The 22,724-nt window shown below is 46.2% G+C and overlaps 14 non-coding genes across 14 annotated transcripts; all 14 read right to left on the minus strand.

The window, feature by feature from the left end:
- Positions 1-335: 335 nt before the first annotated feature.
- TRNAN-GUU (transfer RNA asparagine (anticodon GUU)) lies at positions 336-409 on the minus strand. Its single transcript has one exon. It is a non-coding gene; the product is annotated as a tRNA-Asn (tRNA).
- A 2,175-nt stretch (positions 410-2,584) lies between these two features.
- On the minus strand, positions 2,585-2,658 carry TRNAN-GUU (transfer RNA asparagine (anticodon GUU)). The gene has a single exon. It is a non-coding gene; the product is annotated as a tRNA-Asn (tRNA).
- Positions 2,659-4,448: 1,790 nt separating this feature from the next.
- On the minus strand, positions 4,449-4,520 carry TRNAW-CCA (transfer RNA tryptophan (anticodon CCA)). The gene has a single exon. It is a non-coding gene; the product is annotated as a tRNA-Trp (tRNA).
- A 2,177-nt stretch (positions 4,521-6,697) lies between these two features.
- TRNAW-CCA (transfer RNA tryptophan (anticodon CCA)) lies at positions 6,698-6,769 on the minus strand. The gene has a single exon. It is a non-coding gene; the product is annotated as a tRNA-Trp (tRNA).
- A 313-nt stretch (positions 6,770-7,082) lies between these two features.
- TRNAN-GUU (transfer RNA asparagine (anticodon GUU)) lies at positions 7,083-7,156 on the minus strand. Its single transcript has one exon. It is a non-coding gene; the product is annotated as a tRNA-Asn (tRNA).
- Positions 7,157-9,331: 2,175 nt separating this feature from the next.
- TRNAN-GUU (transfer RNA asparagine (anticodon GUU)) lies at positions 9,332-9,405 on the minus strand. Its single transcript has one exon. It is a non-coding gene; the product is annotated as a tRNA-Asn (tRNA).
- Positions 9,406-11,580: 2,175 nt separating this feature from the next.
- On the minus strand, positions 11,581-11,654 carry TRNAN-GUU (transfer RNA asparagine (anticodon GUU)). Its single transcript has one exon. It is a non-coding gene; the product is annotated as a tRNA-Asn (tRNA).
- A 1,790-nt stretch (positions 11,655-13,444) lies between these two features.
- TRNAW-CCA (transfer RNA tryptophan (anticodon CCA)) lies at positions 13,445-13,516 on the minus strand. The gene has a single exon. It is a non-coding gene; the product is annotated as a tRNA-Trp (tRNA).
- Positions 13,517-13,829: 313 nt separating this feature from the next.
- Positions 13,830-13,903, minus strand: TRNAN-GUU (transfer RNA asparagine (anticodon GUU)). Its single transcript has one exon. It is a non-coding gene; the product is annotated as a tRNA-Asn (tRNA).
- A 1,790-nt stretch (positions 13,904-15,693) lies between these two features.
- Positions 15,694-15,765, minus strand: TRNAW-CCA (transfer RNA tryptophan (anticodon CCA)). Its single transcript has one exon. It is a non-coding gene; the product is annotated as a tRNA-Trp (tRNA).
- Positions 15,766-16,078: 313 nt separating this feature from the next.
- Positions 16,079-16,152, minus strand: TRNAN-GUU (transfer RNA asparagine (anticodon GUU)). The gene has a single exon. It is a non-coding gene; the product is annotated as a tRNA-Asn (tRNA).
- A 4,039-nt stretch (positions 16,153-20,191) lies between these two features.
- TRNAC-ACA (transfer RNA cysteine (anticodon ACA)) lies at positions 20,192-20,263 on the minus strand. Its single transcript has one exon. It is a non-coding gene; the product is annotated as a tRNA-Cys (tRNA).
- Positions 20,264-20,576: 313 nt separating this feature from the next.
- On the minus strand, positions 20,577-20,650 carry TRNAN-GUU (transfer RNA asparagine (anticodon GUU)). The gene has a single exon. It is a non-coding gene; the product is annotated as a tRNA-Asn (tRNA).
- A 1,791-nt stretch (positions 20,651-22,441) lies between these two features.
- Positions 22,442-22,513, minus strand: TRNAW-CCA (transfer RNA tryptophan (anticodon CCA)). The gene has a single exon. It is a non-coding gene; the product is annotated as a tRNA-Trp (tRNA).
- Between the last annotated feature and the right edge of the window lie 211 nt (positions 22,514-22,724).

A 22,724-nucleotide genomic window follows, 5' to 3' on the forward strand; every position in this document is an offset into this window, starting at 1 on the left:
GCTACCATTGCGCCACGAGGTCCATGCGGCACTCCACCTGGTGTGTCTGATGACAGAATAAAGGTAGGAGACGTACATGCACCTGCAGAGCCTCATTGCTTCTTTAAGTAGACTGGCTAGGATAGCTTCCTTCTGTGCATCAGTACACGCTGCAGCCAAACCCTTCGCATGAAGTCTTGATGTTTATGAATTGAATGGCAAGTTTTGAAAAACTAAAGCAAGCGAGAAGAATTGCTTGCAGTTTATTGGATTTTTTGGACGTCAGCAGACGAGACCTGCGAGAGGTAAACAGAAGTTCATAGTTGGTCATGCTGAATTTTTGAGCCAAAATGCACCGTCCCTGGGTGGGCTTGAACCACCAACCTTTCGGTTAACAGCCGAACGCGCTAACCGATTGCGCCACAGAGACTCATGCAGTTCTCACACAGGGGCCTGATTGGTGTGCTGTTTGCTTATGCTTCCCAGGCAACCTGAAAATATTTCTAAAATAGCTCTTTTTCCCACAGCAAATCAGGGTATCAAGCACTTCCCTACCTCCCCTAATCCACAAACACAGGGGATTTAGTAGAGGACAGAGCCCATCAACAGTGCACCAAATGTCCTCTGTATAGGCATAACTTGCTATGAGGAGAAAGCCACAGTTGCGCACTTGTGTTAAAAGGGGACAGTAGGCTGAACCCAGAGAACACGGGAGAAATGACTCAGGTTTACTGAGTGGAACACTCTGTGTCTTTGTGCCAAAAACAGCAGCGTCTTTTCAGTTAAAAGCCGAACGCGCTAACCAATTGCGCCACAGAGACTCACTGGCATGTGTGTTCTGCCTTTGGCCTGATTGCATTGCTATTTTTTTCTGATTGGCAGAAAACCTGAACTTTTTTCTGAAAAAGGCATGCCTCTCTTAGCACTGCAGTGCATTAGACTGCTCCCTTGCTTCCCTGAGTCCCCAAATACACAACCACCCTGGGCACAATAGAAGACACATTCCAGCAGATTTAGCAAGAGTGCACCAAGGAATCTATATGTAGGTACCTTGCTGAGAAGCAAGACCTGCAGTTGCATTCTTCTGTTAAAAGAGGGCAGCAGAGTGCACCAAGAGAACTTGGGGGAAGTAGCTTATGTTAACTACTTGCCATGCTCTTTATAGATCCCTCTGTTTGACTGGGTGAATTCTAATTTCTGGGGTAGAGTAAGCAATTTTTGGATCTAGATGCTGTGCGCAACAGGAATGCTATATACTGCACTGTACTGCTACTGAAAAGTTACCAATTTTACAGGATGTTCAGGTAAGCTTTGTTTCAGAAAACAACTTGCTAGAGGCACTAAGACAGATTACTGGGACAAAGGAAGAGGGTTTGGGGATTAGCACATCTCCTATGAAAGGTACAGTCACGCCCGAGACAACTCTGAGTGTCACCTCAAATTCTAAGAAATGCAAACTAGGGACCTACGCTTTTTATTGCCAGTGGATCTTTGTGTTTCAGACAAATGTGCACGCCTCCCAGAGCCCCTTGCAATGCACTTAGGGAAATGGGGGAAGGTGCTGTGAAGCCCTCTCGCTGACAATGTCTCTCTTGTCTATAATGTATCTATGAGAGAGAGAGAAATAGGCAATTCGAGAGTGAAAAAGTAAAATGGAAATGTGTCTACTGAGACCAGTATAAGGGGAAATCCTCACAATCCAGGACCGACAGTTGATTGGGAGGGCGCTTACAGGTTTCCGACACCAGACCGGTACCTGAACTCACAAACCCAAACTGCAAAGTGATGGGCATTGCCACTAGACTGCCGACCCCCTTTCGGGGCCCCAGCATATATCCTTTAGTCACACCTAGAGTTCCCAGGACAGTGCAGCATTCAGCGATTACACGAAAATATTGACAGCGCTAGGAGGCCATGCAAATGGCAGAGGTATGCTTTACAAAGCCCACGTAGCGTGCACAAAACAGCACATCAGTCAGGCCCACTTGAAGAGATGGTAAAGAGGAAATACTTCTGCTGCATCCAGTAAAACATAGAGATTGGCCTGCTTTAAAGGTTGACCATGTCCTTCATGGGTGTCTGTCAATATGATACTTCCCTGCTGCAAAGTTTACATTCGAAACGCCAGAACAACTAGGCCCAGAGCACAAAGATGCAGTCAGGTTGAAATAACGAGATACTGAAGAGCAATTTTATATTTCAGAGTGGGAAAAGCAAATATGACCCCGACGTGACTTGAACACGAAACCTTCTGATCTGGAGTCAGACGAGCTACCATTGCGCCACGAGGTCCTTGTGGCAGTCCACCTGGTGTGTCTGATGACAGAATAAAGGTAGGAGACGTACATGCACCTGCAGAGCCTCATTGCTTCTTTAAGTAGACTGGCTAGGATAGCTTCCTTCTGTGCATCAGTACACGCTGCAGCCAAACCCTTCCCATGAAGTCTTGATGTTTATGAATTGAATGGCAAGTTTTGAAAAACTAAAGCAAGCGAGAAGAATTGCTTGCAGTTTATTGGATTTTTTGGACGTCAGCAGACGAGACCTGCGAGAGGTAAACAGAAGTCCATAGTTGGTCACGCTGAATTTTTGAGCCAAAATGCGCCGTCCCTGGGCGGGCTTGAACCACCAACCTTTTGGTTAACAGCCGAACGCGCTAACCGATTGCGCCACAGAGACTCATGCAGTGCTTACACTGGGGCCTGATTGGTGTGGTGTTTGCTTATGCTCCCCAGGCAACCTGAAAATATTTCTAAAATAGCTCTATTTCCCACAGCAAATCAGGGTATCAAGCACTTCCCTACCTCCCGTAATCCACAAACACAGGGGATTTAGTAGAGGACAGAGCCCATCAACAGTGCACCAAATGCCCTCTGTGTAGGCATAACTTGCTATGAGGAGAAAGCCACAGTTGCGCACTTGTGTTAAAAGGGGACAGTAGGCTGAACCCAGAGAACACGGGAGAAATGACTCAGGTTTACTGAGTGGAACACTCTGTGTCTTTGTGCCCAAAACAGCTGCGTCTTTTCGGTTAACAGCCGAACGCGCTAACCAATTGCGCCACAGAGACTCACTGGCATGTGTGTTCTGCCTTTGGCCTGATTGCATTGCTATTTTTTTCTGATTGGCAGAAAACCTGAACTTTTTTCTGAAAAAGGCATGCCTCTCTTAGCACTGCAGTGCATTAGACTGCTCCCTTGCTTCCCTGAGTCCCCAAATACACAACCACCTTGTGCACAATAGAAGACACATTCCAGCAGATTTAGCAAGAGTGCACCAAGGATTCTATATGTAGGTACCTTGCTGAGAAGCAAGACCTGCAGTTGCATTCTTCTGTTAAAAGTGGGCAGCAGAGTGCACCAAGAGAACTTGGGGGAAGTAGCTTATGTTAATTACTTGCCATGCTCTTTATAGATCCCTCTGTTTGACTGGGTGAATTCTAATTTCTGGGGTAGAGTAAGCAATTTTTGGATCTAGATGCTGTGTGCAACAGGAATGCTATATACTGCACTGTACTGCTCCTGAAAAGTTACCAATTTTACAGGATGTTCAGGTAAGCTTTGTTTCAGAAAACAACTTGCTAGAGGCACTAAGACAGATTACTGGGACGAAGGAAGAGGGTTTGGGGATTAGCACATCTCCTATGAAAGGTACAGTCACGCCCGAGACAACTCTGAGTGTCACCTCAAATTCTAAGAAATGCAAACTAGGGACCTACGCTTTTTATTGCCAGTGGATCTTTGTGTTTCAGACAAATGTGCACGCCTCCCAGAGCCCCTTGCAATGCACTTAGGGAAAGGGGGGAAGGTGCTGTGAAGCCCTCTCGCTGACAATGTCTCTCTTGTCTATAATGTAACTATGAGAGAGAGAGAAATAGGCAATGCGAGAGTGAAAAAGTAAAATGGAAATGTGTCTACTGAGACCAGTATAAGGGGAAATCCTCACAATCCAGGACCGACAGTTGATTGGGAGGGCGCTTACAGGTTTCCGACACCAGACCGGTACCTGAACTCACAAACCCAAACTGCAAAGTGATGGGCATTGCCACTAGACTGCCGACCCCCTTTCGGGGCCCCAGCATATATCCTTTAGTCACACCTAGAGTTCCCAGGACAGTGCAGCATTCAGCGATTACACGAAAATATTGACAGCGCTAGGAGGCCATGCAAATGGCAGAGGTATGCTTTACAAAGCCCACGTAGCGTGCACAAAACAGCACATCAGTCAGGCCCACTTGAAGAGATGGTAAAGATGAAATACTTCTGCTGCATCCAGTAAAACATAGAGATTGGCCTGCTTTAAAGGTTGACCATGTCCTTCATGGGTGTCTGTCAATATGATACTTCCCTGCTGCAAAGCTTACATTCGAAACGCCAGAACAACTAGGCCCAGAGCACAAAGATGCAGTCAGGTTGAAATAACGAGATACTGAAGAGCAATTTTATATTTCAGAGTGGGAAAAGCAAATATGACCCCGACGTGATTTGAACACGCAACCTTCTGATCTGGAGTCAGACACGCTACCATTGCGCCACGAGGTCCTTGTGGCAGTCCACCTGGTGTGTCTGATGACAGAATAAAGGTAGGAGACGTACATGCACCTGCAGAGCCTCATTGCTTCTTTAGGTAGACTGGCTAGGATATCTTCCTTCTGTGCATCAGTATACGCTGCAGCCAAACCCTTCCCATGAAGTCTTGATGTTTATGAATTGAATGGCAAGTTTTGAAAAATTAAAGCAAGCGAGAAGAATTGCTTACAGTTTATTGGATTTTTTGGACGTCAGCAGACGAGACCTGCGAGAGGTAAACAGAAGTTCATAGTTGGTCATGCTGAATTTTTGAGCCAAAATGCATCGTCCCTGGGTGGGCTTGAACCACCAACCTTTCGGTTAACAGCCGAACACGCTAAACGATTGCGCCACAGAGACTCATGCAGTGCTTACACTGGGGCCTGATTGGTGTGCTGTTTGCTTATGCTTCCCTGGCAACCTGAAAATATTTCTAAAATAGCTCTATTTCCCACAGCAAATCAGGATATCAAGCACTTCCCTACCTCCCCTAATCCACAAACACAGGGGATTTAGTAGAGGACAGAGCCCATCAACAGTGCACCAAATGTCCTCTGTGTAGGCATAACTTGCTATGAGGAGAAAGCCACAGTTGCGCACTTGTGTTAAAAGGGGACAGTAGGCTGAACCCAGAGAACACGGGAGAAATGACTCAGGTTTACTGAGTGGAACACTCTGTGTCTTTGTGCCAAAAACAGCAGCGTCTTTTCGGTTAACAGCCGAACGCGCTAACCAATTGCGCCACAGAGACTCACTGGCATGTGTGTTCTGCCTTTGGCCTGATTGCATTGCTATTTTTTTCTAATTGGCAGAAAACCTGAACTTTTTTCTGAAAAAGGCATGCCTCTCTTAGCACTGCAGTGCATTAGACTGCTCCCTTGCTTCCCTGAGTCCCCAAATACACAACCACCTTGGGCACAATAGAAGACACATTCCAGCAGATTTAGCAAGAGTGCACCAAGGTTTCTATATGTAGGTATCTTGCTGAGAAGCAAGACCTGCAGTTGCATTCTTCTGTTAAAAGAGGGCAGCAGAGTGCACCAAGAGAACTTGGGGGAAGTAGCTTATGTTAACTACTTGCCATGATCTTTATAGATCCCTCTGTTTGACTGGGTGAATTCTAATTTCTGGGGTAGAGTAAGCAATTTTTGGATCTAGATGCTGTGCGCAACAGGAATGCTATATACTGCACTGTACTGCTACTGAAAAGTTACCAATTTTACAGGATGTTCAGGTAAGCTTTGTTTCAGAAAACAACTTGCTAGAGGCACTAAGACAGATTACTGGGACAAAGGAAGAGGGTTTGGGGATTAGCACATCTCCTATGAAAGGTACAGTCACGCCCGAGACAACTCTGAGTGTCACCTCAAATTCTAAGAAATGCAAACTAGGGACCTACGCTTTTTATTGCCAGTGGATCTTTGTGTTTCAGACAAATGTGCACGCCTCCCAGAGCCCCTTGCAATGCACTTAGGGAAATGGGGGAAGGTGCTGTGAAGCCCTCTCGCTGACAATGTCTCTCTTGTCTATAATGTATCTATGAGAGAGAGAGAAATAGGCAATGCGAGAGTGAAAAAGTAAAATGGAAATGTGTCTACTGAGACCAGTATAAGGGGAAATCCTCACAATCCAGGACCGACAGTTGATTGGGAGGGCGCTTACAGGTTTCCGACACCAGACCGGTACCTGAACTCACAAACCCAAACTGCAAAGTGATGGGCATTGCCACTAGACTGCCGACCCCCTTTCGGGGCCCCAGCATATATCCTTTAGTCACACCTAGAGTTCCCAGGACAGTGCAGCATTCAGCGATTACACGAAAATATTGACAGCGCTAGGAGGCCATGCAAATGGCAGAGGTATGCTTTACAAAGCCCACGTAGCGTGCACAAAACAGCACATCAGTCAGGCCCACTTGAAGAGATGGTAAAGAGGAAATACTTCTGCTGCATCCAGTAAAACATAGAGATTGGCCTGCTTTAAAGGTTGACCATGTCCTTCATGGGTGTCTGTCAATATGATACTTCCCTGCTGCAAAGCTTACATTCGAAACGCCAGAACAACTAGGCCCAGAGCACAAAGATGCAGTCAGGTTGAAATAACGAGATACTGAAGAGCAATTTTGTATTTCAGAGTGGGAAAAGCAAATATGCCCCCGACGTGATTTGAACACACAACCTTCTGATCTGGAGTCAGACGCGCTACCATTGCGCCACGAGGTCCTTGTGGCAATCCGCCTGGTGTGTCTGATGACAGAATAAAGGTAGGAGACGTACATGCACCTGCAGAGCCTCATTGCTTCTTTAAGTAGACTGGCTAGGATAGCTTCCTTCTGTGCATCAGTACACGCTGCAGCCAAACCCTTCCCATGAAGTCTTGATGTTTATGAATTGAATGGCAAGTTTTGAAAAACTAAAGCAAGCGAGAAGAATTGCTTGCAGTTTATTGGATTTTTTGGACGTCAGCAGACGAGACCTGCGAGAGGTAAACAGAAGTCCATAGTTGGTCATGCTGAATTTTTGAGCCAAAATGCACCGTCCCTGGGTGGGCTTGAACCACCAACCTTTCGGTTAACAGCTGAACGCGCTAACCGATTGCGCCACAGAGACTCATGCAGTTCTTACAGAGGGGCCTGATTGGTGTGCTGTTTGCTTATGCTTCCTAGGCAACCTGAAAATATTTCTAAAATAACTCTATTTCCCAAAGCAAATCAGGGTATCAAGCACTTCCCTACCTCCCCTAATCCACAAACACAGGGGATTTAGTAGAGGACAGAGCCCATCAACAGTGCACCAAATGTCCTCTGTATAGGCATAACTTGCTATGAGGAGAAAGCCACAGTTGCGCACTTGTGTTAAAAGGGGACAGTAGGCTGAACCCAGAGAACACGGGAGAAATGATTCAGGTTTACTGAGTGGAACACTCTGTGTCTTTGTGACAAAAACAGCAGCATCTTTTCGGTTAACAGCCGAACGCGCTAACCAATTGCGCCACAGAGACTCACTGGCATGTGTGTTCTGCCTTTGGCCTGATTGCATTGCTATTTTTTTCTGATTGGCAGAAAACCTGAACTTTTTTCTGAAAAAGGCATGCCTCTCTTAGCACTGCAGTGCATTAGACTGCTCCCTTGCTTCCCTGAGTCCCCAAATACACAACCACCTTGGGCACAATAGAAGACACATTCCAGCAGATTTAGCAAGAGTGCACCAAGGATTCTATATGTAAGTACCTTGCTGAGAAGCAAGACCTGCAGTTGCATTCTTCTGTTAAAAGAGGGCAGCAGAGTGCACCAAGAGAACTTGGGGGAAGTAGCTTATGTTAACTACTTGCCATGCTCTTTATAGATCCCTCTGTTTGACTGGGTGAATTCTAATTTCTGGGGTAGAGTAAGCAGCTTTTGGATCTAGATGCTGTGCGCAATAGGAATGCTATATACTGCACTGTACTGCTACTGAAAAGTTACCAATTTTACAGGATGTTCAGGTAAGCTTTGTTTCAGAAAACAACTTGCTAGAGGCACTAAGACAGATTACTGGGACAAAGGAAGAGGGTTTTGGGATTAGCACATCTCCTATGAAAGGTACAGTCACGCCCGAGACAACTCTGAGTGTCACCTCAAATTCTAAGAAATGCAAACTAGGGACCTACGCTTTTTATTGCCAGTGGATCTTTGTGTTTCAGACAAATGTGCACGCCTCCCAGAGCCCCTAGCAATGCACTTAGGGAAATGGGGGAAGGTGCTGTGAAGCCCTCTCGCTGACAATGTCTCTCTTGTCTATAATGTATCTATGAGAGAGAGAGAAATAGGCAATGCGAGAGTGAAAAAGTAAAATGGAAATGTGTCTACTGAGACCAGTATAAGGGGAAATCCTCACAATCCAGGACCGACAGATGATTGGGAGGGCGCTTACAGGTTTCCGACACCAGACCGGTACCTGAACTCACAAACCCAAACTGCAAAGTGATGGGCATTGCCACTAGACTGCCGACCCCCTTTCGGGGCCCCAGCATATATCCTTTAGTCACACCTAGAGTTCCCAGGACAGTGCAGCATTCAGCGATTACACGAAAATATTGACAGCGCTAGGAGGCCATGCAAATGGCAGAGGTATGCTTTACAAAGCCCACGTAGCGTGCACAAAACAGCACATCAGTCAGGCCCACTTGAAGAGATGGTAAAGAGGAAATACTTCTGCTGCATCCAGTAAAACATAGAGATTGGCCTGCTTTAAAGCTTGACCATGTCCTTCATGGGTGTCTGTCAATATGATACTTCCCTGCTGCAAAGTTTACATTCGAAACGCCAGAACAACTAGGCCCAGAGCACAAAGATGCAGTCAGGTTGAAATAACGAGATACTGAAGAGCAATTTTATATTTCAGAGTGGGAAAAGCAAATATGAGCCCGACGTGATTTGAACACGAAACCTTCGGATCTGGAGTCAGACGCGCTACCATTGCGCCACGAGGTCCATGCGGCACTCCACCTGGTGTGTCTGATGACAGAATAAAGGTAGGAGACGTACATGCACCTGCAGAGCCTCATTGCTTCTTTAAGTAGACTGGCTAGGATAGCTTCCTTCTGTGCATCAGTACACGCTGCAGCCAAACCCTTCGCATGAAGTCTTGATGTTTATGAATTGAATGGCAAGTTTTGAAAAACTAAAGCAAGCGAGAAGAATTGCTTGCAGTTTATTGGATTTTTTGGACGTCAGCAGACGAGACCTGCGAGAGGTAAACAGAAGTTCATAGTTGGTCATGCTGAATTTTTGAGCCAAAATGCACCGTCCCTGGGTGGGCTTGAACCACCAACCTTTCGGTTAACAGCCGAACGCGCTAACCGATTGCGCCACAGAGACTCATGCAGTTCTCACACAGGGGCCTGATTGGTGTGCTGTTTGCTTATGCTTCCCAGGCAACCTGAAAATATTTCTAAAATAGCTCTTTTTCCCACAGCAAATTAGGGTATCAAGCACTTCCCTACCTCCCCTAATCCACAAACACAGGGGATTTAGTAGAGGACAGAGCCCATCAACAGTGCACCAAATGTCCTCTGTATAGGCATAACTTGCTATGAGGAGAAAGCCACAGTTGCGCACTTGTGTTAAAAGGGGACAGTAGGCTGAACCCAGAGAACACGGGAGAAATGACTCAGGTTTACTGAGTGGAACACTCTGTGTCTTTGTGCCAAAAACAGCAGCGTCTTTTCAGTTAAAAGCCGAACGCGCTAACCAATTGCGCCACAGAGACTCACTGGCATGTGTGTTCTGCCTTTGGCCTGATTGCATTGCTATTTTTTTCTGATTGGCAGAAAACCTGAACTTTTTTCTGAAAAAGGCATGCCTCTCTTAGCACTGCAGTGCATTAGACTGCTCCCTTGCTTCCCTGAGTCCCCAAATACACAACCACCCTGGGCACAATAGAAGACACATTCCAGCAGATTTAGCAAGAGTGCACCAAGGAATCTATATGTAGGTACCTTGCTGAGAAGCAAGACCTGCAGTTGCATTCTTCTGTTAAAAGAGGGCAGCAGAGTGCACCAAGAGAACTTGGGGGAAGTAGCTTATGTTAACTACTTGCCATGCTCTTTATAGATCCCTCTGTTTGACTGGGTGAATTCTAATTTCTGGGGTAGAGTAAGCAATTTTTGGATCTAGATGCTGTGCGCAACAGGAATGCTATATACTGCACTGTACTGCTACTGAAAAGTTACCAATTTTACAGGATGTTCAGGTAAGCTTTGTTTCAGAAAACAACTTGCTAGAGGCACTAAGACAGATTACTGGGACAAAGGAAGAGGGTTTGGGGATTAGCACATCTCCTATGAAAGGTACAGTCACGCCCGAGACAACTCTGAGTGTCACCTCAAATTCTAAGAAATGCAAACTAGGGACCTACGCTTTTTATTGCCAGTGGATCTTTGTGTTTCAGACAAATGTGCACGCCTCCCAGAGCCCCTTGCAATGCACTTAGGGAAATGGGGGAAGGTGCTGTGAAGCCCTCTCGCTGACAATGTCTCTCTTGTCTATAATGTATCTATGAGAGAGAGAGAAATAGGCAATTCGAGAGTGAAAAAGTAAAATGGAAATGTGTCTACTGAGACCAGTATAAGGGGAAATCCTCACAATCCAGGACCGACAGTTGATTGGGAGGGCGCTTACAGGTTTCCGACACCAGACCGGTACCTGAACTCACAAACCCAAACTGCAAAGTGATGGGCATTGCCACTAGACTGCCGACCCCCTTTCGGGGCCCCAGCATATATCCTTTAGTCACACCTAGAGTTCCCAGGACAGTGCAGCATTCAGCGATTACACGAAAATATTGACAGCGCTAGGAGGCCATGCAAATGGCAGAGGTATGCTTTACAAAGCCCACGTAGCGTGCACAAAACAGCACATCAGTCAGGCCCACTTGAAGAGATGGTAAAGAGGAAATACTTCTGCTGCATCCAGTAAAACATAGAGATTGGCCTGCTTTAAAGGTTGACCATGTCCTTCATGGGTGTCTGTCAATATGATACTTCCCTGCTGCAAAGTTTACATTCGAAACGCCAGAACAACTAGGCCCAGAGCACAAAGATGCAGTCAGGTTGAAATAACGAGATACTGAAGAGCAATTTTATATTTCAGAGTGGGAAAAGCAAATATGACCCCGACGTGACTTGAACACGAAACCTTCTGATCTGGAGTCAGACGAGCTACCATTGCGCCACGAGGTCCTTGTGCCAGTCCACCTGGTGTGTCTGATGACAGAATAAAGGTAGGAGACGTACATGCACCTGCAGAGCCTCATTGCTTCTTTAAGTAGACTGGCTAGGATAGCTTCCTTCTGTGCATCAGTACACGCTGCAGCCAAACCCTTCCCATGAAGTCTTGATGTTTATGAATTGAATGGCAAGTTTTGAAAAACTAAAGCAAGCGAGAAGAATTGCTTGCAGTTTATTGGATTTTTTGGACGTCAGCAGACGAGACCTGCGAGAGGTAAACAGAAGTCCATAGTTGGTCACGCTGAATTTTTGAGCCAAAATGCGCCGTCCCTGGGCGGGCTTGAACCACCAACCTTTTGGTTAACAGCCGAACGCGCTAACCGATTGCGCCACAGAGACTCATGCAGTGCTTACACTGGGGCCTGATTGGTGTGGTGTTTGCTTATGCTCCCCAGGCAACCTGAAAATATTTCTAAAATAGCTCTATTTCCCACAGCAAATCAGGGTATCAAGCACTTCCCTACCTCCCGTAATCCACAAACACAGGGGATTTAGTAGAGGACAGAGCCCATCAACAGTGCACCAAATGCCCTCTGTGTAGGCATAACTTGCTATGAGGAGAAAGCCACAGTTGCGCACTTGTGTTAAAAGGGGACAGTAGGCTGAACCCAGAGAACACGGGAGAAATGACTCAGGTTTACTGAGTGGAACACTCTGTGTCTTTGTGCCCAAAACAGCTGCGTCTTTTCGGTTAACAGCCGAACGCGCTAACCAATTGCGCCACAGAGACTCACTGGCATGTGTGTTCTGCCTTTGGCCTGATTGCATTGCTATTTTTTTCTGATTGGCAGAAAACCTGAACTTTTTTCTGAAAAAGGCATGCCTCTCTTAGCACTGCAGTGCATTAGACTGCTCCCTTGCTTCCCTGAGTCCCCAAATACACAACCACCTTGTGCACAATAGAAGACACATTCCAGCAGATTTAGCAAGAGTGCACCAAGGATTCTATATGTAGGTACCTTGCTGAGAAGCAAGACCTGCAGTTGCATTCTTCTGTTAAAAGTGGGCAGCAGAGTGCACCAAGAGAACTTGGGGGAAGTAGCTTATGTTAATTACTTGCCATGCTCTTTATAGATCCCTCTGTTTGACTGGGTGAATTCTAATTTCTGGGGTAGAGTAAGCAATTTTTGGATCTAGATGCTGTGTGCAACAGGAATGCTATATACTGCACTGTACTGCTCCTGAAAAGTTACCAATTTTACAGGATGTTCAGGTAAGCTTTGTTTCAGAAAACAACTTGCTAGAGGCACTAAGACAGATTACTGGGACGAAGGAAGAGGGTTTGGGGATTAGCACATCTCCTATGAAAGGTACAGTCACGCCCGAGACAACTCTGAGTGTCACCTCAAATTCTAAGAAATGCAAACTAGGGACCTACGCTTTTTATTGCCAGTGGATCTTTGTGTTTCAGACAAATGTGCACGCCTCCCAGAGCCCCTTGCAATGCACTTAGGGAAAGGGGGGAAGGTGCTGTGAAGCCCTCTCGCTGACAATGTCTCTCTTGTCTATAATGTAACTATGAGAGAGAGAGAAATAGGCAATGCGAGAGTGAAAAAGTAAAATGGAAATGTGTCTACTGAGACCAGTATAAGGGGAAATCCTCACAATCCAGGACCGACAGTTGATTGGGAGGGCGCTTACAGGTTTCCGACACCAGACCGGTACCTGAACTCACAAACCCAAACTGCAAAGTGATGGGCATTGCCACTAGACTGCCGACCCCCTTTCGGGGCCCCAGCATATATCCTTTAGTCACACCTAGAGTTCCCAGGACAGTGCAGCATTCAGCGATTACACGAAAATATTGACAGCGCTAGGAGGCCATGCAAATGGCAGAGGTATGCTTTACAAAGCCCACGTAGCGTGCACAAAACAGCACATCAGTCAGGCCCACTTGAAGAGATGGTAAAGATGAAATACTTCTGCTGCATCCAGTAAAACATAGAGATTGGCCTGCTTTAAAGGTTGACCATGTCCTTCATGGGTGTCTGTCAATATGATACTTCCCTGCTGCAAAGCTTACATTCGAAACGCCAGAACAACTAGGCCCAGAGCACAAAGATGCAGTCAGGTTGAAATAACGAGATACTGAAGAGCAATTTTATATTTCAGAGTGGGAAAAGCAAATATGACCCCGACGTGATTTGAACACGCAACCTTCTGATCTGGAGTCAGACACGCTACCATTGCGCCACGAGGTCCTTGTGGCAGTCCACCTGGTGTGTCTGATGACAGAATAAAGGTAGGAGACGTACATGCACCTGCAGAGCCTCATTGCTTCTTTAGGTAGACTGGCTAGGATATCTTCCTTCTGTGCATCAGTATACGCTGCAGCCAAACCCTTCCCATGAAGTCTTGATGTTTATGAATTGAATGGCAAGTTTTGAAAAATTAAAGCAAGCGAGAAGAATTGCTTACAGTTTATTGGATTTTTTGGACGTCAGCAGACGAGACCTGCGAGAGGTAAACAGAAGTTCATAGTTGGTCATGCTGAATTTTTGAGCCAAAATGCATCGTCCCTGGGTGGGCTTGAACCACCAACCTTTCGGTTAACAGCCGAACGCGCTAAACGATTGCGCCACAGAGACTCATGCAGTGCTTACACTGGGGCCTGATTGGTGTGCTGTTTGCTTATGCTTCCCTGGCAACCTGAAAATATTTCTAAAATAGCTCTATTTCCCACAGCAAATCAGGATATCAAGCACTTCCCTACCTCCCCTAATCCACAAACACAGGGGATTTAGTAGAGGACAGAGCCCATCAACAGTGCACCAAATGTCCTCTGTGTAGGCATAACTTGCTATGAGGAGAAAGCCACAGTTGCGCACTTGTGTTAAAAGGGGACAGTAGGCTGAACCCAGAGAACACGGGAGAAATGACTCAGGTTTACTGAGTGGAACACTCTGTGTCTTTGTGCCAAAAACAGCAGCGTCTTTTCGGTTAACAGCCGAACGCGCTAACCAATTGCGCCACAGAGACTCACTGGCATGTGTGTTCTGCCTTTGGCCTGATTGCATTGCTATTTTTTTCTAATTGGCAGAAAACCTGAACTTTTTTCTGAAAAAGGCATGCCTCTCTTAGCACTGCAGTGCATTAGACTGCTCCCTTGCTTCCCTGAGTCCCCAAATACACAACCACCTTGGGCACAATAGAAGACACATTCCAGCAGATTTAGCAAGAGTGCACCAAGGTTTCTATATGTAGGTACCTTGCTGAGAAGCAAGACCTGCAGTTGCATTCTTCTGTTAAAAGAGGGCAGCAGAGTGCACCAAGAGAACTTGGGGGAAGTAGCTTATGTTAACTACTTGCCATGATCTTTATAGATCCCTCTGTTTGACTGGGTGAATTCTAATTTCTGGGGTAGAGTAAGCAATTTTTGGATCTAGATGCTGTGCGCAACAGGAATGCTATATACTGCACTGTACTGCTACTGAAAAGTTACCAATTTTACAGGATGTTCAGGTAAGCTTTGTTTCAGAAAACAACTTGCTAGAGGCACTAAGACAGATTACTGGGACAAAGGAAGAGGGTTTGGGGATTAGCACATCTCCTATGAAAGGTACAGTCACGCCCGAGACAACTCTGAGTGTCACCTCAAATTCTAAGAAATGCAAACTAGGGACCTACGCTTTTTATTGCCAGTGGATCTTTGTGTTTCAGACAAATGTGCACGCCTCCCAGAGCCCCTTGCAATGCACTTAGGGAAATGGGGGAAGGTGCTGTGAAGCCCTCTCGCTGACAATGTCTCTCTTGTCTATAATGTATCTATGAGAGAGAGAGAAATAGGCAATGCGAGAGTGAAAAAGTAAAATGGAAATGTGTCTACTGAGACCAGTATAAGGGGAAATCCTCACAATCCAGGACCGACAGTTGATTGGGAGGGCGCTTACAGGTTTCCGACACCAGACCGGTACCTGAACTCACAAACCCAAACTGCAAAGTGATGGGCATTGCCACTAGACTGCCGACCCCCTTTCGGGGCCCCAGCATATATCCTTTAGTCACACCTAGAGTTCCCAGGACAGTGCAGCATTCAGCGATTACACGAAAATATTGACAGCGCTAGGAGGCCATGCAAATGGCAGAGGTATGCTTTACAAAGCCCACGTAGCGTGCACAAAACAGCACATCAGTCAGGCCCACTTGAAGAGATGGTAAAGAGGAAATACTTCTGCTGCATCCAGTAAAACATAGAGATTGGCCTGCTTTAAAGGTTGACCATGTCCTTCATGGGTGTCTGTCAATATGATACTTCCCTGCTGCAAAGCTTACATTCGAAACGCCAGAACAACTAGGCCCAGAGCACAAAGATGCAGTCAGGTTGAAATAACGAGATACTGAAGAGCAATTTTGTATTTCAGAGTGGGAAAAGCAAATATGCCCCCGACGTGATTTGAACACACAACCTTCTGATCTGGAGTCAGACGCGCTACCATTGCGCCACGAGGTCCTTGTGGCAATCCGCCTGGTGTGTCTGATGACAGAATAAAGGTAGGAGACGTACATGCACCTGCAGAGCCTCATTGCTTCTTTAAGTAGACTGGCTAGGATAGCTTCCTTCTGTGCATCAGTACACGCTGCAGCCAAACCCTTCCCATGAAGTCTTGATGTTTATGAATTGAATGGCAAGTTTTGAAAAACTAAAGCAAGCGAGAAGAATTGCTTGCAGTTTATTGGATTTTTTGGACGTCAGCAGACGAGACCTGCGAGAGGTAAACAGAAGTCCATAGTTGGTCATGCTGAATTTTTGAGCCAAAATGCACCGTCCCTGGGTGGGCTTGAACCACCAACCTTTCGGTTAACAGCTGAACGCGCTAACCGATTGCGCCACAGAGACTCATGCAGTTCTTAGAGAGGGGCCTGATTGGTGTGCTGTTTGCTTATGCTTCCTAGGCAACCTGAAAATATTTCTAAAATAACTCTATTTCCCAAAGCAAATCAGGGTATCAAGCACTTCCCTACCTCCCCTAATCCACAAACACAGGGGATTTAGTAGAGGACAGAGCCCATCAACAGTGCACCAAATGTCCTCTGTATAGGCATAACTTGCTATGAGGAGAAAGCCACAGTTGCGCACTTGTGTTAAAAGGGGACAGTAGGCTGAACCCAGAGAACACGGGAGAAATGACTCAGGTTTACTGAGTGGAACACTCTGTGTCTTTGTGACAAAAACAGCAGCATCTTTTCGGTTAACAGCCGAACGCGCTAACCAATTGCGCCACAGAGACTCACTGGCATGTGTGTTCTGCCTTTGGCCTGATTGCATTGCTATTTTTTTCTGATTGGCAGAAAACCTGAACTTTTTTCTGAAAAAGGCATGCCTCTCTTAGCACTGCAGTGCATTAGACTGCTCCCTTGCTTCCCTGAGTCCCCAAATACACAACCACCTTGGGCACAATAGAAGACACATTCCAGCAGATTTAGCAAGAGTGCACCAAGGATTCTATATGTAAGTACCTTGCTGAGAAGCAAGACCTGCAGTTGCATTCTTCTGTTAAAAGAGGGCAGCAGAGTGCACCAAGAGAACTTGGGGGAAGTAGCTTATGTTAACTACTTGCCATGCTCTTTATAGATCCCTCTGTTTGACTGGGTGAATTCTAATTTCTGGGGTAGAGTAAGCAATTTTTGGATCTAGATGCTGTGCGCAAAAGGAATGCTATATACTGCACTGTACTGCTACTGAAAAGTTACCAATTTTACAGGATGTTCAGGTAAGCTTTGTTTCAGAAAACAACTTGCTAGAGGCACTAAGACAGATTACTGGGACAAAGGAAGAGGGTTTGGGGATTAGCACATCTCCTATGAAAGGTACAGTCACGCCCGAGACAACTCTGAGTGTCACCTCAAATTCTAAGAAATGCAAACTAGGGACCTACGCTTTTTATTGCCAGTGGATCTTTGTGTTTCAGACAAATGTGCACGCCTCCCAGAGCCCCTTGCAATGCACTTAGGGAAAGGGGGGAAGGTGCTGTGAAGCCCTCTCGCTGACAATGTCTCTCTTGTCTATAATGTAACTATGAGAGAGAGAGAAATAGGCAATGCGAGAGTGAAAAAGTAAAATGGAAATGTGTCTACTGAGACCAGTATAAGGGGAAATCCTCACAATCCAGGACCGACAGTTGATTGGGAGGGCGCTTACAGGTTTCCGACACCAGACCGGTACCTGAACTCACAAACCCAAACTGCAAAGTGATGCCCATTGCCACTAGGCTGCCGACCCCCTTTCGGGGCCCCAACATATATCCTTTAGTCACACCTAGAGGTCCCAGGACAGTGCAGCATTCAGCGATTACACGAAAATATTGACAGCGCTAGGAGGCCATGCAAATGGCAGAGGTATGCTTTACAAAGCCCACGTAGCGTGCACAAAACAGCACATCAGTCAGGCCCACTTGAAGAGATGGTAAAGAGGAAATACTTCTGCTGCATCCAGTAAAACATAGAGATTGGCCTGCTTTAAAAGTTGACCATGTCCTTCTTGGGTGTCTGTCAATATGATACTTCCCTGCTGCAAAGCTTACATTCGAAACGCCAGAACAACTAGGCCCAGAGCACAAAGATGCAGTCAGGTTGAAATAACGAGATACTGAAGAGCAATTTTGTATTTCAGAGTGGGAAAAGGAAGTATGACCCCGACCTGATTTGAACACACAACCTTCTGATCTGGAGTCTAACGCGCTACCATTGCGCCACGAGGTCCTTGTGGCAATCCACCTGGTGTGTCTGATGACAGAATAAAGGTAGGAGACGTACATGCACCTGCAGAGCCTCATTGCTTCTTTAGGTAGACTGGCTAGGATAGCTTCCTTCTGTGCATCAGTACACGCTGCAGCCAAACCCTTCCCATGAAGTCTTGATGTTTATGAATTGAATGGCAAGTTTTGAAAAACTAAAGCAAGCGAGAAGAATTGCTTACAGTTTATTGGATTTTTTGGACGTCAGCAGACGAGACCTGCGAGAGGTAAACAGAAGTTCATAGTTGGTCATGCTGAATTTTTGAGCCAAAATGCATCGTCCCTGGGTGGGCTTGAACCACCAACCTTTCGGTTAACAGCCGAACGCGCTAACCGATTGCGCCACAGAGAGTCATGCAGTGCTTACACTGGGGCCTGATTGGTGTGCTGTTTGCTTATGCTCCCCAAGCAACCTGAAAATATTTCTAAAAAAGCTCTATTTCCCACAGCAAATCAGGGTATCAAGCACTTCCCTACCTCCCCTAATCCACAAACACAGGGGATTTAGTAGAGGACAGAGCCCATCAACAGTGCACCAAATCTCCTCTGTGTAGGAATAACTTGCTATGAGGAGAAAGCCACAGTTGCGCACTTGTGTTAAAAGGGGACAGTAGGCTGAACCCAGAGAACACGGGAGAAATGACTCAGGTTTACTGAGTGGAACACTCTGTGTCTTTGTGCCAAAAACAGCAGCGTCTTTTCGGTTAACAGCCGAACGCGCTAACCAATTGTGCCACAGAGACTCACTGGCATGTGTGTTCTGCCTTTGGCCTGATTGCATTGCTATTTTTTTCTGATTGGCAGAAAACCTGAACTTTTTTCTGAAAAAGGCATGCCTCTCTTAGCACTGCAGTGCATTAGACTGCTCCCTTGCTTCCCTGAGTCCCCAAATACACAACCACCTTGGGCACAATAAAAGACACATTCCAGCAGATTTAGCAAGAGTGCACCAAGGTTTCTATATGTAGGTACCTTGCTGAGAAGCAAGACCTGCAGTTGCATTCTTCTGTTAAAAGAGGGCAGCAGAGTGCACCAAGAGAACTTGGGGGAAGTAGCTTATGTTAACTACTTGCCATGCTCTTTATAGATCCCTCTCTTTGACTGGGTGAATTCTAATTTCTGGGGTAGAGTAAGCAATTTTTGGATCTAGATGCTGTGCGCAACAGGAATGCTATATACTGCACTGTACTGCTACTGAAAAGTTACCAATTTTACAGGATGTTCAGGTAAGCTTTGTTTCAGAAAACAACTTGCTAGAGGCCCTAGGACAGATTACTGGGACAAAGGAAGAGGGTTTGGGGATTAGCACATCTCCTATGAAAGGTACAGTCACGCCCGAGACAACTCTGAGTGCCTCCTCAAATTCTAAGAAATGCGAACTGGGGTCCTACGCCTTTTACTGCCAGTGGATCTTTGTGTTTCAGACAAATGTGCACGCCTCCCAGAGCCCCATGCAATGCACTTAGGGAAATGGGGGAAGGTGCTGTGCAACCCTCTCGCTGACAATGTCTCTCTTGTCTATAATGTATCTATGAGAGAGAGAGAAATAGGCAATGCGAGAGTAAAAAAGTAAAATGGAAATGTGTCTACTGAGACCAGTATAAGGGGAAATCCTCACAATCCAGGACCGACAGTTGATTGGGAGGGCGCTTACAGGTTTCCGACACCAGACCGGTACCTGAACTCACAAACCCAAACTGCAAAGTGATGGGCATTGCCACTAGACTGCCGACCCCCTTTCGGGGCCCCAACATATATCCTTTAGTCACACCTAGAGTTCCCAGGACACTGCAGCATTCAGCGATTACACGAAAATATTGACAGCGCTAGGAGGCCATGCAAATGGCAGAGGTATGCTTTACAAAGCCCACGTAGCGTGCACAAAACAGCACATCAGTCAGGCCCACTTGAAGAGATGGTAAAGATGAAATACTTCTGCTGCATCCAGTAAAACATAGAGATTGGCCTGCTTTAAAGGTTGACCATGTCCTTCATGGGTGTCTGTCAATATGATACTTCCCTGCTGCAAAGCTTACATTCGAAACGCCAGAACAACTAGGCCCAGAGCACAAAGATGCAGTCAGGTTGAAATAACGAGATACTGAAGAGCAATGTTGTATTTCAGAGTGGGAAAAGGAAGTATGACCCCGACGTGATTTGAACACACAAGCTTCTGATCTGTAGTCAGACGCGCTACCATTGCGCCACAAGGTCCTTGTGGCAATCCACCTGGTGTGTCTGATGACAGAATAAAGGTAGGAGACGTACATGCACCTGCAGAGCCTCATTGCTTCTTTAGGTAGACTGGCTAGGATAGCTTCCTTCTGTGCATCAGTACACGCTGCAGCCAAACCCTTCCCATGAAGTCTTGATGTTTATGAATTGAATGGCAAGTTTTGAAAAACTAAAGCAAGCGAGAAGAATTGCTTGCAGTTTATTGGATTTTTTGGACGTCAGCAGACGAGACCTGCGAGAGGTAAACAGAAGTCCATAGTTGGTCATGCTGAATTTTTGAGCCAAAATGCACCGTCCCTGGGTGGGCTTGAACCACCAACCTTTCGGTTAACAGCTGAACGCGCTAACCGATTGCGCCACAGAGACTCATGCAGTTCTTACAGAGGGGCCTGATTGGTGTGCTGTTTGCTTATGCTTCCTAGGCAACCTGAAAATATTTCTAAAATAACTCTATTTCCCAAAGCAAATCAGGGTATCAAGCACTTCCCTACCTCCCCTAATCCACAAACACAGGGGATTTAGTAGAGGACAGAGCCCATCAACAGTGCACCAAATGTCCTCTGTATAGGCATAACTTGCTATGAGGAGAAAGCCACAGTTGCGCACTTGTGTTAAAAGGGGACAGTAGGCTGAACCCAGAGAACATGGGAGAAATGACTCAGGTTTACTGAGTGGAACACTCTGTGTCTTTGTGACAAAAACAGCAGCATCTTTTCGGTTAACAGCCGAACGCGCTAACCAATTGCGCCACAGAGACTCACTGGCATGTGTGTTCTGCCTTTGGCCTGATTGCATTGCTATTTTTTTCTGATTGGCAGAAAACCTGAACTTTTTTCTGAAAAAGGCATGCCTCTCTTAGCACTGCAGTGCATTAGACTGCTCCCTTGCTTCCCTGAGTCCCCAAATACACAACCACCTTGGGCACAATAGAAGACACATTCCAGCAGATTTAGCAAGAGTGCACCAAGGATTCTATATGTAGGTACCTTGCTGAGAAGCAAGACCTGCAGTTGCATTCTTCTGTTAAAAGAGGGCAGCAGAGTGCACCAAGAGAACTTGGGGGAAGTAGCTTATGTTAACTACTTGCCATGCTCTTTATAGATCCCTCTGTTTGACTGGGTGAATTCTAATTTCTGGGGTAGAGTAAGCAATTTTTGGATCTAGATGCTGTGCGCAAAAGGAATGCTATATACTGCACTGTACTGCTACTGAAAAGTTACCAATTTTACAGGATGTTCAGGTAAGCTTTGTTTCAGAAAACAACTTGCTAGAGGCACTAAGACAGATTACTGGGACAAAGGAAGAGGGTTTGGGGATTAGCACATCTCCTATGAAAGGTACAGTCACGCCCGAGACAACTCTGAGTGTCACCTCAAATTCTAAGAAATGCAAACTAGGGACCTACGCTTTTTATTGCCAGTGGATCTTTGTGTTTCAGACAAATGTGCACGCCTCCCAGAGCCCCTTGCAATGCACTTAGGGAAAGGGGGGGAAGGTGCTGTGAAGCCCTCTCGCTGACAATGTCTCTCTTGTCTATAATGTAACTATGAGAGAGAGAGAAATAGGCAATGCGAGAGTGAAAAAGTAAAATGGAAATGTGTCTACTGAGACCAGTATAAGGGGAAATCCTCACAATCCAGGACCGACAGTTGATTGGGAGGGCGCTTACAGGTTTCCGACACCAGACCGGTACCTGAACTCACAAACCCAAACTGCAAAGTGATGCCCATTGCCACTAGGCTGCCGACCCCCTTTCGGGGTCCCAACATATATCCTTTAGTCACACCTAGAGGTCCCAGGACAGTGCAGCATTCAGCGATTACACGAAAATATTGACAGCGCTAGGAGGCCATGCAAATGGCAGAGGTATGCTTTACAAAGCCCACGTAGCGTGCACAAAACAGCACATCAGTCAGGCCCACTTGAAGAGATGGTAAAGAGGAAATACTTCTGCTGCATCCAGTAAAACATAGAGATTGGCCTGCTTTAAAAGTTGACCATGTCCTTCTTGGGTGTCTGTCAATATGATACTTCCCTGCTGCAAAGCTTACATTCGAAACGCCAGAACAACTAGGCCCAGAGCACAAAGATGCAGTCAGGTTGAAATAACGAGATACTGAAGAGCAATTTTGTATTTCAGAGTGGGAAAAGGAAGTATGACCCCGACGTGATTTGAACACACAACCTTCTGATCTGGAGTCTAACGCGCTACCATTGCGCCACGAGGTCCTTGTGGCAATCCACCTGGTGTGTCTGATGACAGAATAAAGGTAGGAGACGTACATGCACCTGCAGAGCCTCATTGCTTCTTTAGGTAGACTGGCTAGCATAGCTTCCTTCTGTGCATCAGTACACGCTGCAGCCAAACCCTTCCCATGAAGTCTTGATGTTTATGAATTGAATGGCAAGTTTTGAAAAACTAAAGCAAGCGAGAAGAATT

Source organism: Ambystoma mexicanum, chromosome 11, assembly GCF_040938575.1.
Source record: "Ambystoma mexicanum isolate Mex_15411 chromosome 11, UKY_AmexF1_1, whole genome shotgun sequence".
NCBI lineage: Eukaryota > Metazoa > Chordata > Amphibia > Caudata > Ambystomatidae > Ambystoma > Ambystoma mexicanum.